This window comes from Octodon degus, unplaced genomic scaffold (assembly GCF_000260255.1).
Source record: "Octodon degus isolate 3935 unplaced genomic scaffold, OctDeg1.0 scaffold00201, whole genome shotgun sequence".
NCBI classification, from domain to species: Eukaryota; Metazoa; Chordata; class Mammalia; order Rodentia; family Octodontidae; genus Octodon; species Octodon degus.
This window is the reverse complement of record NW_004524777.1, coordinates 377,068-388,568: the sequence shown is the minus strand read 5'-3', so window position 1 is coordinate 388,568 and position 11,501 is coordinate 377,068.

Sequence of the window (11,501 nt, the reverse complement as noted above, 5' to 3'; positions counted from 1 at the left end):
AAGGCAGGTGGCATTACTATTCCTGACTTGAAATTATAGTACAAGGCTACTGTGATAAAATCAGCATGGTGCTGGCATCAAAATAGACCTGAAGATCAATGGAATAGATTATAAGACACTGAAGCCCCTACGAACACACTCAGCCACCTCATCTTTGACAAAGGGGCCAAACATACTCACTGGAAGAAAGATTGCCTCTTTAACAAATGGTGCTGGAATAACTGGCTCTCTACATGACGAAAACTCAAACTTAACCCAGGTCTATCACCATGCACTAAACTAAAGTCAAAATGGATTAAAGATCTAAACATTAAAGCAGAGACACTAAAATCTCCTGGAAGAGAAATTAGGAGGAACACTTGAAGACAGAAGGGTAGGAAAAGACTTCATGAACAGAAAAAGATGAAAGAATTAACAATTGAGACATACAGTTACTGAGAAGCTTTTTCATGTCAATAGAAATTACCAAAAAAGTGAAAATGCAATCCACAACTTTGAAAAAATCATGGCAAATAGGTACTCAGACAAAGGTCTGCTCTCTAGAATTTATAAAGAAATGAAAAGCGCTAGGGCCCCAAAATTTAAAGACCCAATCCAGAAATGTGCATCTGAGGTGAACCTATGCTTCTCAGAGGATGAAATTAAAGAAGTGAATAAATATATGAATAAATGCTCCACATCACTAGGCATGTGTTAAATGCAAATTAAAACAACATCGAGATATCATGTCACCCCAGAAAGAATGGCTATCATAAAGAAATCACCCAACATCAAATGTTAGAGAGACTGTAGGGAAAAGGAACCCTTCTCCACTGCTGGTGGGAATGTACACTGGTGCAACCATTATGGAAATCAGTGTGCAGACTCCTTAGAAGAGTTCAACTGGAAATCCCATTTAAACTAGCTATTCCTCTACTTTGAATTTTCCTGGAGGATCTGAAAACATCATATCATGTGTTCCTGTGTTTATGGTAACACAATATGTGATAGCCTAATCTTGAAAACAATCGAGATGCCCATCACTTGAGGAATGGTTGAAAAAGATGTATTTTTACACAATGGAGTATTAATCAGTTTTAAAGAATGATAAACTGAAGTCTTTATATTGAAGTGGATGCCACTTGAAAATATTCTCATAATTGAAATAAGCCAGACACACATATATAAATATCATATAGTTTCCCTAGTAGAAGAACTCAAAAGATGATATAGAAATAAAAATGCGTAATGCAGTTAAAAGGAAAATAAAAACTCAAGGACTAACTATTCAAAAGAGGGAAAGGAGAAGAGCTACAAAATATGAAAATGTCAAGCCACACATTTATATGTAGCAGATGGGCAAGACAATGATCCTCATAATCTCCAGAAGATTTGTGAATCTAGCAGTTAATTGGAAATATTCTCACCCTCACTAACTATATATACTGATACCTGTGAACAAACAAGTGCATTGAATATGGCAACCTGTAATAGTAGTTTCATGCTTGGAGTGCCTACCATTCTGATCTTCTGAATATGGGCTGCTTGTCATGACATGCCAGTTCCTGCTGTGCTGTCTCTTGTGTAGATGACTGTTCAAAAAGTAGGGGTGGTGAATGAAGGCAAGAGATAGGAAAAGGAATATTGTGTGACTGTCCGGCTTTAAGGTTGTATATGGTTAGATTTTTGGACTTATGTGTAAACATAGGAATTATATAATTCTTTATGCCTCTTTTAAAAAATATATTCTAATTTTTAAATGTTTTTTCATCATTTTCTTTTGGGACTTAAAGTTCAACATATCAATACTTGATGATAAATACCTGTTCCATGTTATGCCTAAAATATTTGATAATCAGACAGATAGTGAGGTTAAGCTTATCAGCTTAGCTTGTATGGTAATAACATTAACATTGTCTTCTGGATAATAAACAACCTAAGTTTGCAAACCAAAATTAGAGAAAAAGGAAGGCTGCAAGAAAAGCCAACATTTTGGTCCTAACCTTCCAAGGTCAATTAAGACTCAGGACATATGAGAACTTGTACTGTAACGTCATGTAACTCAGTAGTGTCCCAAATTTTCTGAAAACGGAGCTTGTGGGACCAAAGAGGTCTGTGATCAATGATGTAGAATGTGCCTAAGGAGAGTCACATGGAGAGAAAATATTCTCTCAGGCTTTCACAGAGAGCACATTGGCCAAGCAATGGCCGTGACTCATCCACATGGCTGACACTGACAAAGGATCTATGATATGAGGTACATGATGCCAGGATGAATCCTGAGCTGATTTCACTGACCTTATCAGACCCAAAAGCTGCAACTCTTGTTGCATAGATCTTGCTTTACCTTGGTCTTAACCATCCAGCACAAAAGTTTAAAAATGAAGTATAAGATATAAAGCCATGCTGTTATGTTGAGCTGTAGGGGACTCAGGTCAATAATTTCTGACACTGACTGTGAAGCAGAAGGCCCAATATTATTATAGACTACTGGCCTCTTTTAGAATATTTTGCTGAGTTCACACACCTATAGTATTGAAATTATGGAACTAAACCAAAAAGGCACATAGATGATGTCCATTTTGTATCTGTGTGTTCAAAATGGTTAGGATAAATATATAGTTCCGGGGGCTGGAGAGATGGCTCAGTGGTCTAAAGCACCTACTTGGAACAAGCTTGGCAAAGCACAGGGACCGCGGTTCAATCCCCCAGCACCACATGCCAGCCAGCTCCGCCCCCTGGTGGGCTGAGCTGGACACACACACACACACACACACACACACACACACACACTAAATGTTAAAATTAAAAAAAAATTAAAAAAAAATATAGTTCCATTCTCTTAATTAATAGAGTGATTTTTTCTAATAATGTTTGTAAATAGGGTATGATGTGTGTATCTTGTACAGCAAATATCCACTAGGAAGAATGTATGCGATATGTTAATTATTGCAGCTGTCCTACCAGTTTCATATGAAACTGTCTCATTGCTATTTGTTTCTCAATAAAATTATGGAAAAAATATACAAATCCAAGAAACTAATGAAAGTCATGTACAGCAATTAGGATACAATCATATGGTCCTTCCCCTGGGCTGCACTGAAAGGTCAATTGAGGCTGAGCGTGGTGCCACGCACCTGTAATCTCAGCACTTGGGAGGCTGTAAACATGTGTATCACTAGGAGTCCTATTTAGTGGTGAGACCCTGAACACCCTGTAGACCCTTCCCCCCAAAAGAAGATAAAGAACATAAGGATAAAAATCATAAAATTATAAACAGTTGCAAAACCTTTTCATCTAATTGAAATATTCATATTTGGTTAAAAATCTGATGAACATAGGTATGGAAGAACATTATCTCAAACTGATAAATACCATTTATGACATGTCCACTGTCAACATCCTACTAAATTGGGGAGAAACAGTATTCTCTAAAATCAGGAAAAGTCAAGGGAGCTCACACTTAGCACTCTTGTTCAAAATAATACCGGAAATTTTAAACAGATCAATGAGAAAATACATAGAAGTGGGTTATTAAAAGGATAATAAGAAGCAAAACAATCAAAATTTGTGGATGACTACTCCATTATGTAAAAGAATGAACAAATTCTGATATTTTATACTAAAAACAAACAAATTCAGAAAAATGTTAGGATACAAAACAACATGCAAATATGAATGTTGTTTCAGACAAGGAAAAACGAACGTACTGAGAATAAAATTGGAAAAACAGTTCTATTCATTGTAATCCCATGTGGTAGTAGATACATTGTGTCAACTTGAATGAATCTGCTCCAGCAGTTCCTGGCTCTTCAGACAGGCAGGGCCAACACTGGGGTGTGATTGGTTCCAACCTAGGTCCATGGGCAGCCCCAGAGTGACTCAGTGCAAAAAGTGCATATGTAGGTGTTGAGGAAGGCTTCCTGGTTGCCTTGTTCCACGTCTATGGAGAAGTGCCAGTCTTCAGAGGATCTTGATCTTCCCCGCTATGCCACTTTGGAGAAGCTATGATCTTTGCCATGGAGATCCTGTCTTCTCAGTAAGCATAGAAGGAAGAGAGAGGCTTGATGGACACTGCAGCTGCTGCCGCTCCTCTGCTGTTAATTGTTTTCTGCTACCATGAACTGCTGTTGTTTGCCTTGGAGCCAGCAGAGTATAAATTGAAACCTCCACAATCTGAGAGCTCAGTAAACCTTTCTTTCCTTCATTTTGAGTGTCTGGTATTTGTCCCAGCAATGAGATATGCATATACTAATTCTCCAAAAGGAATGTAACCACTACAAGCTACAAACATATACTTATAAAAAATGTAAAAGAGCTTGAGGAAGGTATTAGAGCACTAAGCAACAACTCAGCTTCTCCACAATTTGGAATCCAATCACTGGAAAATAACTGGGGAGAAAAGGAGAGAACAGGAATGCTAGGCCCCAGGAAATATCTAAAAGGAAAATTGATGTCTAGAGAGAAATTGAAGAGACAAAATGGAATGCAGAAAAAGGATGGGTAAATTTACACTTTCTCCAAAGCTCCTGGCTAGTGGTGCAAAAGAAAGAAAGACTAAACCTACAGAGATACAAAGAAAGTAGGGGACTCCAAGGCATTTCAGTAAAATGTCATCAGTGGAAAGGACCAATGGTGTCATGTGTTACAACAGCTGTTAGAGATTATGTTCTAAGTTTCTGTCATATGTCCTAGAAAGAGTGGTAGTACATCATTTCATGGAGAGCCCAACTAACCCAGAACTCAGAGAAACCATAGTTTTACTTCATCTCCAGGATCCTAGGGTTATACTCCCACAGTGATTCTGAGAGGGACAGCCACAGGAGATATTCATAGTTGGAGAGTTGTGATCAGGGTGATAAGAAACATCAAGAAAATTAGAAGCTAAATAATCCAGACAAAACCCCCACAATTGCTGGCCAAATTTTTGCTGAATCCAAGTGGATTTGACAATCCCAGAACAGGCACTGTAGACTAATCCTACTGTTCCTTTGCTGATGACTATATCCAGCATACATCTTGGCTTTGATTGCTGTCTTCGTCTACCAGTAAACAGAAACATGTCTTGATTTGGACACTGAGCAACATCTATAGATCCACAAGGATAACCACAGGTTCAAAATCACAGAAAAGTTATTTATTTTTTCTTCCAGCATTTTTATGTTTGCTTATTGTATTTATTTCCTTTCCTTTGCTTTGTTTTTGAGACTAACATTATTGTCAGTTTTCCTCCTTTGTTTTTTCTTTTCTTTTTCAATTTTTTCTTTTCCCACTTTCTTCTTCATAAGCTTCCTAGGACTTGGAAATCTTCCTTTGTCCTTCTGAATTGCTTCTAGTCTCCTCTTTTTCTCTTCTGACTTTTAATTTTCTTGCCTTATGTTCTACATAATTTTCATTTTCTCCCTCTTTTTCTTATTCCATATTTCTTGCCATTTTTGTCTTACCTAATTCTGTAAACATGCTTCTACTCCTCAATAAGATTTTTAGTAACATTTCTCTCTTCTCATATCATAGACTTTAAAGTTAACAAATTAAAGCCACTAGCAATATAAATACAAATCATTGATACTCTTATGATATTTAACTATGTCATATTACTGTTGAATTATTTTCTACCAGTACCAAAGATATAGATGTCTTATTTAGCATATATTAACTACATAAGTCAATATGTGGGTTGCCTTAATATTTTCATCTGAACCACCAGTTTCTTCCGTAGGACTAAGCATGATATAATATTGACCCATACGGTGTCCTAATATCTAATTCATGTTGGGTGATAAAACTTTAGCTGATTCACGTGATATTAACAATGCCATAATACTGTCACTATTTCCCTAAAAGCCTAGGCTTGATTGCCAAATGAAATTACAAAACTAGAGTACATTTCCAAAGAACTTGGTTGATAACTACAACTTATTGTCCCAATCCAAAGTAACCTAGTTGGTCAGATCTTGGGGTCTGACAAAATAATTAGCCATGTCCAAAGGACAACACTAAAAAGCACCTAAAAAGATCTCTCTACTAGTTGCAAAGTCCTTAGATTATATATATATATATATATATATATATATATATATATATATTCAAAACAATATAATCAAATTAAAACAGAAACATGAGAAGAAAATGACAAAACACACCTCCCAAAACTTCCAATTCATATGAATATATTAAAGCTATCACTGAATTGCAGAATAGTATAAGCAACAGACATAAATCATTGTAAAAAATAACAGAGAAATTATAAAATAGCTCAAAGTGGTGTATAGAGTAATTAGAGAAGATATAACTAAATATATAATGGAAATAATAACAAAAATGCAAGAGAAACTAATAAAAAGCTAGATGAGCAAAAGAAAATATTACAAAACATGACCAGTTTTCCAAAATATAAGAGTACATGAAAAGGTTTCAGTTAGAAAACCAAGAAACTAAAAGTCATGTTGAACTTGTCATGGTGGTACACATCTGTAATCCCTAGCACTCAGGAGCCTAAGACAGGAGGGTTACTATGAGTTGGAGGCCAGCCTGGACCACATATTGAGTTTATGGTCATCCTGAATTTCATATGGAAACCCTGCCCCAAACCAAAATAATACTAAAAGTCTGGAGAATGGACTTGACCAATATGAAAGCAAAATTTCATGAAATGGATGCCTTCAAAATCCAACTATAATACTGAAAGACACCTTAGAATCAAGGCAATGTGAAAAAGGCATCTACCAAATGCAAGATGATACAATGAGAGCTAATCTAATTATAATTGAAATAAGTGAAAGCTCAGAAGACAACAAAACTGGCATTACACAAAATCCTGTTCATAGAAATAATGGGAGAAAATTTCCAAACACTTGGAAAGGAATAAATACACAGGCTAATGAAGCACTTATAATCCAAAACACCTGCTATCATGAGAAAAACTCTCCACACCATATTATATTTAAAGTTCCAAAACTCCGTCACAGGGTCAAAATCTTCAGAGCTGTTAAAGAAAAGTAATAAATCACATATAAAATAAACTCGATAGAATTATAGCAGGCTTGTCAGCACAAGCCCTAAAGGTCAAAAAGTGTTGGAATGAATGCTTCAAGCTCCAAAAGTTAACAAATTTCTACCATAACCTATGTTTCCTGGAAAACTTTCCTTCAAAACTGATGGAGAAATAAAATATTTCCATGACAAGATTCAGCTCAAGAAATTTATGACATCAAACAAGCACTGAAAAAAATTCTCAAACATAGTTAAGAAAAAGTGAAGGAAGCCAACAGTGATACCCATAGGTCAAAAAGAATGAATACAAAGGGCTGGCCAGATAGCTCAGCAGCATAAAGACTCTGCTTAGACAGGCACAGGGACCTAGGTTCGATTCCCAATGCTCCCTGCCTACCCCACCCTTAGGAGTGTGCCAAAATGGCAATTGAGACTGGGCGTGGTGGTCCTCACCTATAATTCCAACTGTTGGAAGGCTGAAAACAAGAAGATCACTATGTGTCCAATCTGTGTGATGAGACCCTGTGGACCCTGCACTAAATACATGAAAAATAAAAATAATGAATACACCTGGAAGGATGAACAGCTAAGCAGAAAAGGAAAAAGTAATAAATTAGCAAGAGAAAAATAATTCAATGACAGAAATGTGTCAGTACCTTCCATTAATACCTCTCAATGTGAATGGTCTTGACTCACCAGTCAAAAGATGTAGATTGATGGGATGGATTTAAAATAGAAATAAGAGCCTGCCAGATAGCTTGGTGTATAAAAGCACCTGCAAGCAGTCACAGGGGCTGGGGGTTCAATCTTCAGGCCTGCAATGCTGGCCCTGCCCCTGGGGGCTGAGACAGCAATTGAAACTGGGAGTGGTGGCATTTGCCTGTAACGCCCAACACTTGGGAGGCTCTAAACAGGCTGATCACTACTAGTCTGATCTAGTAGTGAGACCCTAATGTTCCTGTAGACCTTTCCTTAGAATACAATAAATAAATAATAAAGAAAATCCAACTATATGCAATATACACGAAGCATATTTAATTCAGAAAGATATTCTCAGAATGTAAGAGTGATATGTCTGTGGTATCTGTTACTCCATTGATCATCAGGGTTTGTTCTGCTTTTCTGACTGGTTAGGTGATGGTCCCTTTCCTCTTCCCTCTGTCCCATGTGCATCTCTCCGAAAGCTAAGAGTTCAGCCAAAGGGGACAAAGACCCTGGATAGAAAGAACCATTTTTCAGGCCAATAGTATATGAATTGCTGCACTTCCCTTCTAGAACTTCCAGACCAGCTATCAGAAATGTATTCAGCATAAAACATGAAAGAATTGAGGGCCAACCAAATAGTTCAGAGGTTTAAAGCACCTGAAAGCAGGCTCATGGACCAGTGGTTTGATCCCTGGGCCTTCTGTGCCAGCCCCACACCCAGAGCATGTTGAGATAGCAATTGAGACTGGGTGTGGTGGCACTGGACTGTAAATCTAGCTCTTGTGAAGCTGTAAAAAGGTAGATCACTATGAGTCTGATCTAGTAGTGAGACCCTGCACACCCTGTAGTTCCTACCCTAAATACAAAAAAGGATTAAAAACAATAAATAATCCCATTAAAAATAATTTAGAAAAAATAAGGTATTGCTAATTTAATTTCAGATAAAGTGTATTTCAGGCCAAAACTGACAAGATTTAAAGAGATATTGAGATATAGATTAAGGGAAATATTCAACAAGAGTTAGCAGTTATGAACATATATGTGCAAAATAAAATGGTACTTCAGTTTATGAATCTAATTCCTTCCATCATTCTGAAAAAGATACCCATATTCTCTTTCATGTGTGAAAGATGACTATGTTTGTGTTCATTACTAATAGAATTCTCAAGCAAAAAGAAAATTTTGCCAATCACTTCTTGTCAACCAAATTGTTCAAAAATACTATTACTATTTCATGGTTATTTGTTTTTCAATAAAATCATTTTAAATAGTATTCATTAATTATTAACATTGTACAAGTGTACACAAAGTCATTAAAGAAACACTAATGAATATGAAAAATCAGAAAATAACAGCATAATTGTAATGAGAGATATTAATAGCACACTGGAGTAAATGGACAGAGCAACAAAAAGTCAAAGAAATGTCATATTTGAAAGAAAATTTAGAACAAATGGTCAATATAATCATTTACCAAGCACTCCACACATCAAGAAAATATACATTTTTCTTGTTAGCACATGGGATATTCTCCAAAATAAACCACAAACTATCCCATAAAATATGATTAAGTACATGAAACAGAATGGAAATTATTTCAGACTTATTAAACACTAAATACCCCAGCACCTCAGAACAAAGCAGGGGTAGCAAGCCTGTTCACAGACAGTCTCAACTTCCAACCAAGAATGATCAAATGAAATAAAGGAGGCCACTACATGCAGATTAGGGGGAAAATTCAAGAAGAAGAGGCAACACACACAAATTTGTATGCACCAAAAACAGGACCAACCAACTGTATAAGAACAATCATAATGGACATGAAAACTCTAATATCCAATAACACAATCTTAACAGGAAAACTTAACACAACCTTATCACAAAAAGATAAGTGAAGCAGAAAAAAATAGCAAAGAATTAGCAGAATTGAACCACAGCTTGGAACAAATGGATTTAGTGGACATATAAAGTGTTCCACCCATCCTTAGCTGAATACACATATTTTTCAACTGCACAGGAGTCATTTTCTAAAATAGAGCACATATTAGTCTATAGGTCATGCTTAAGTATATGCAAGAAAACAGAAATCATCCCATGCATATTATCTGACCACAATGCAATGAAATTGGAAATAAACAACAAAAGAAACCAGAAAAATTTCATAAATAAGTGGAAATTAAACAACACCCTCTTCAGCAACCAAAGGGTCACAGATGAAAGTAGACCAAAAAATGAACAGCATTTGTAATTCAATGAATCAAGCACAACTTGTTGGAATTTATTTGATGCACTGAAAGCAGTTCTCAGAGGCAAATTCATAGATGTGAACTCACACATTAGGAAAACAGAACGGGAACAAATAAACATCCTAATGCTTCACCTCCAACATCTAGAAAAGGAAGAGCAAACCAAACCCAGAGCCCAAAAACAGGAAGAAATCATAACAATTACAGCAGAAATTAGTTCAATTGTGACAAAGAAAACAGTTCAAAGAATTAATGAGTCTAAAAGCTGGTTGTTTAAAAGACTAAATAAAATTGATAAGCCCCCAGTGAACCTCATGAAAAAGAAGAAAGAAAAAATTCAAATACAAGAAATAAGGAATGAAAAGGGTGCAATTAACACAGACCCAGTGGAAATTCAGATTATCAATAGCTACTTTGAGAATCTTTGCTCTCACACCATACAAGACACGGAAGAAATGGACAGATTCCTAGAAATGTACAAATTACCAAAACCAAATCAAGAAGATAGAACAACTCTCAATGATCTAGTAACAGCTAATGAAATAAGAAATGTAATTTTGAAAAAACCCTACAAAGAAAATTCCAGGTCAGGATGGATTCTACAAGATATTTACAGACTATTTAATTCCTATGCTCCTGATACTTTTCAGTGAAGTCGAGAAGGAACAAATCCTCCAAAAAATTGTTCCTGGAGGCAAGTATTATGCAGATACCAAAACCAGGGAAAGAAAAATCTAAGAAAGAGAACTACAGACCAATCTCCTTCATAAACATAGATGCAAAAATCCTAGCAAATAGAATACAGCAAATCATCAAGAAGATTATACACCAAGACCAGGTAGGATTCATCGCAGGGATGCAAGGATGTGCAATATATGTAAATCTGTAAGTGTAATACATTATATCAATAGAGCCAAATCAAAGAACCACATGATCACCTCAATCAATGCAGAAAAGGCTTTTGACAAAGTCTGACACTCATTCATGTTCAAATTATAAAACAATATAGAAACTAGAAATTAATGGGAAAGGACACCATAGAAACTATGCAAACATGAAAAATTAAAATAAAACTTTTTAAAATTAATTCCACTCATACAATTTTACCTAGATAATAATCTCACATTTCACAGGGACTTTATACATGTAGATAATATATCTTAGTTATTTATTTCCCATTTGTCTATTTTTCTGTCAATCCTTTTTCTTGTCTCTACTTAAAATAATCTGTCTCTAATATTTCTTTTCTATTTATTTTTCTAAATATTATATTAATGCATTTTATAAACACATAATATTATTCATCATTAGAAATTTGTGCATATACATGATGTATTTGGATTCCACTTTAATTTCTTATCTCCCTTCCTCTTTTCAACCCATCTTCTCCTCCTTATTTGCATTGCTTTCCTTTCATTTTATCCTTTTATGATTTTTCCTATTCCCTTCCTTCCTTTCACCCTTTCCTGAACCCAGTTTCCCTTTCCTTTAGAACCATCTCTTCCTAGACAGGAAAAGGAATATTGTGGGACTGTCCTGCTTCAAGGTTGTATATGGTGGGATTTTTGGACTTATGTG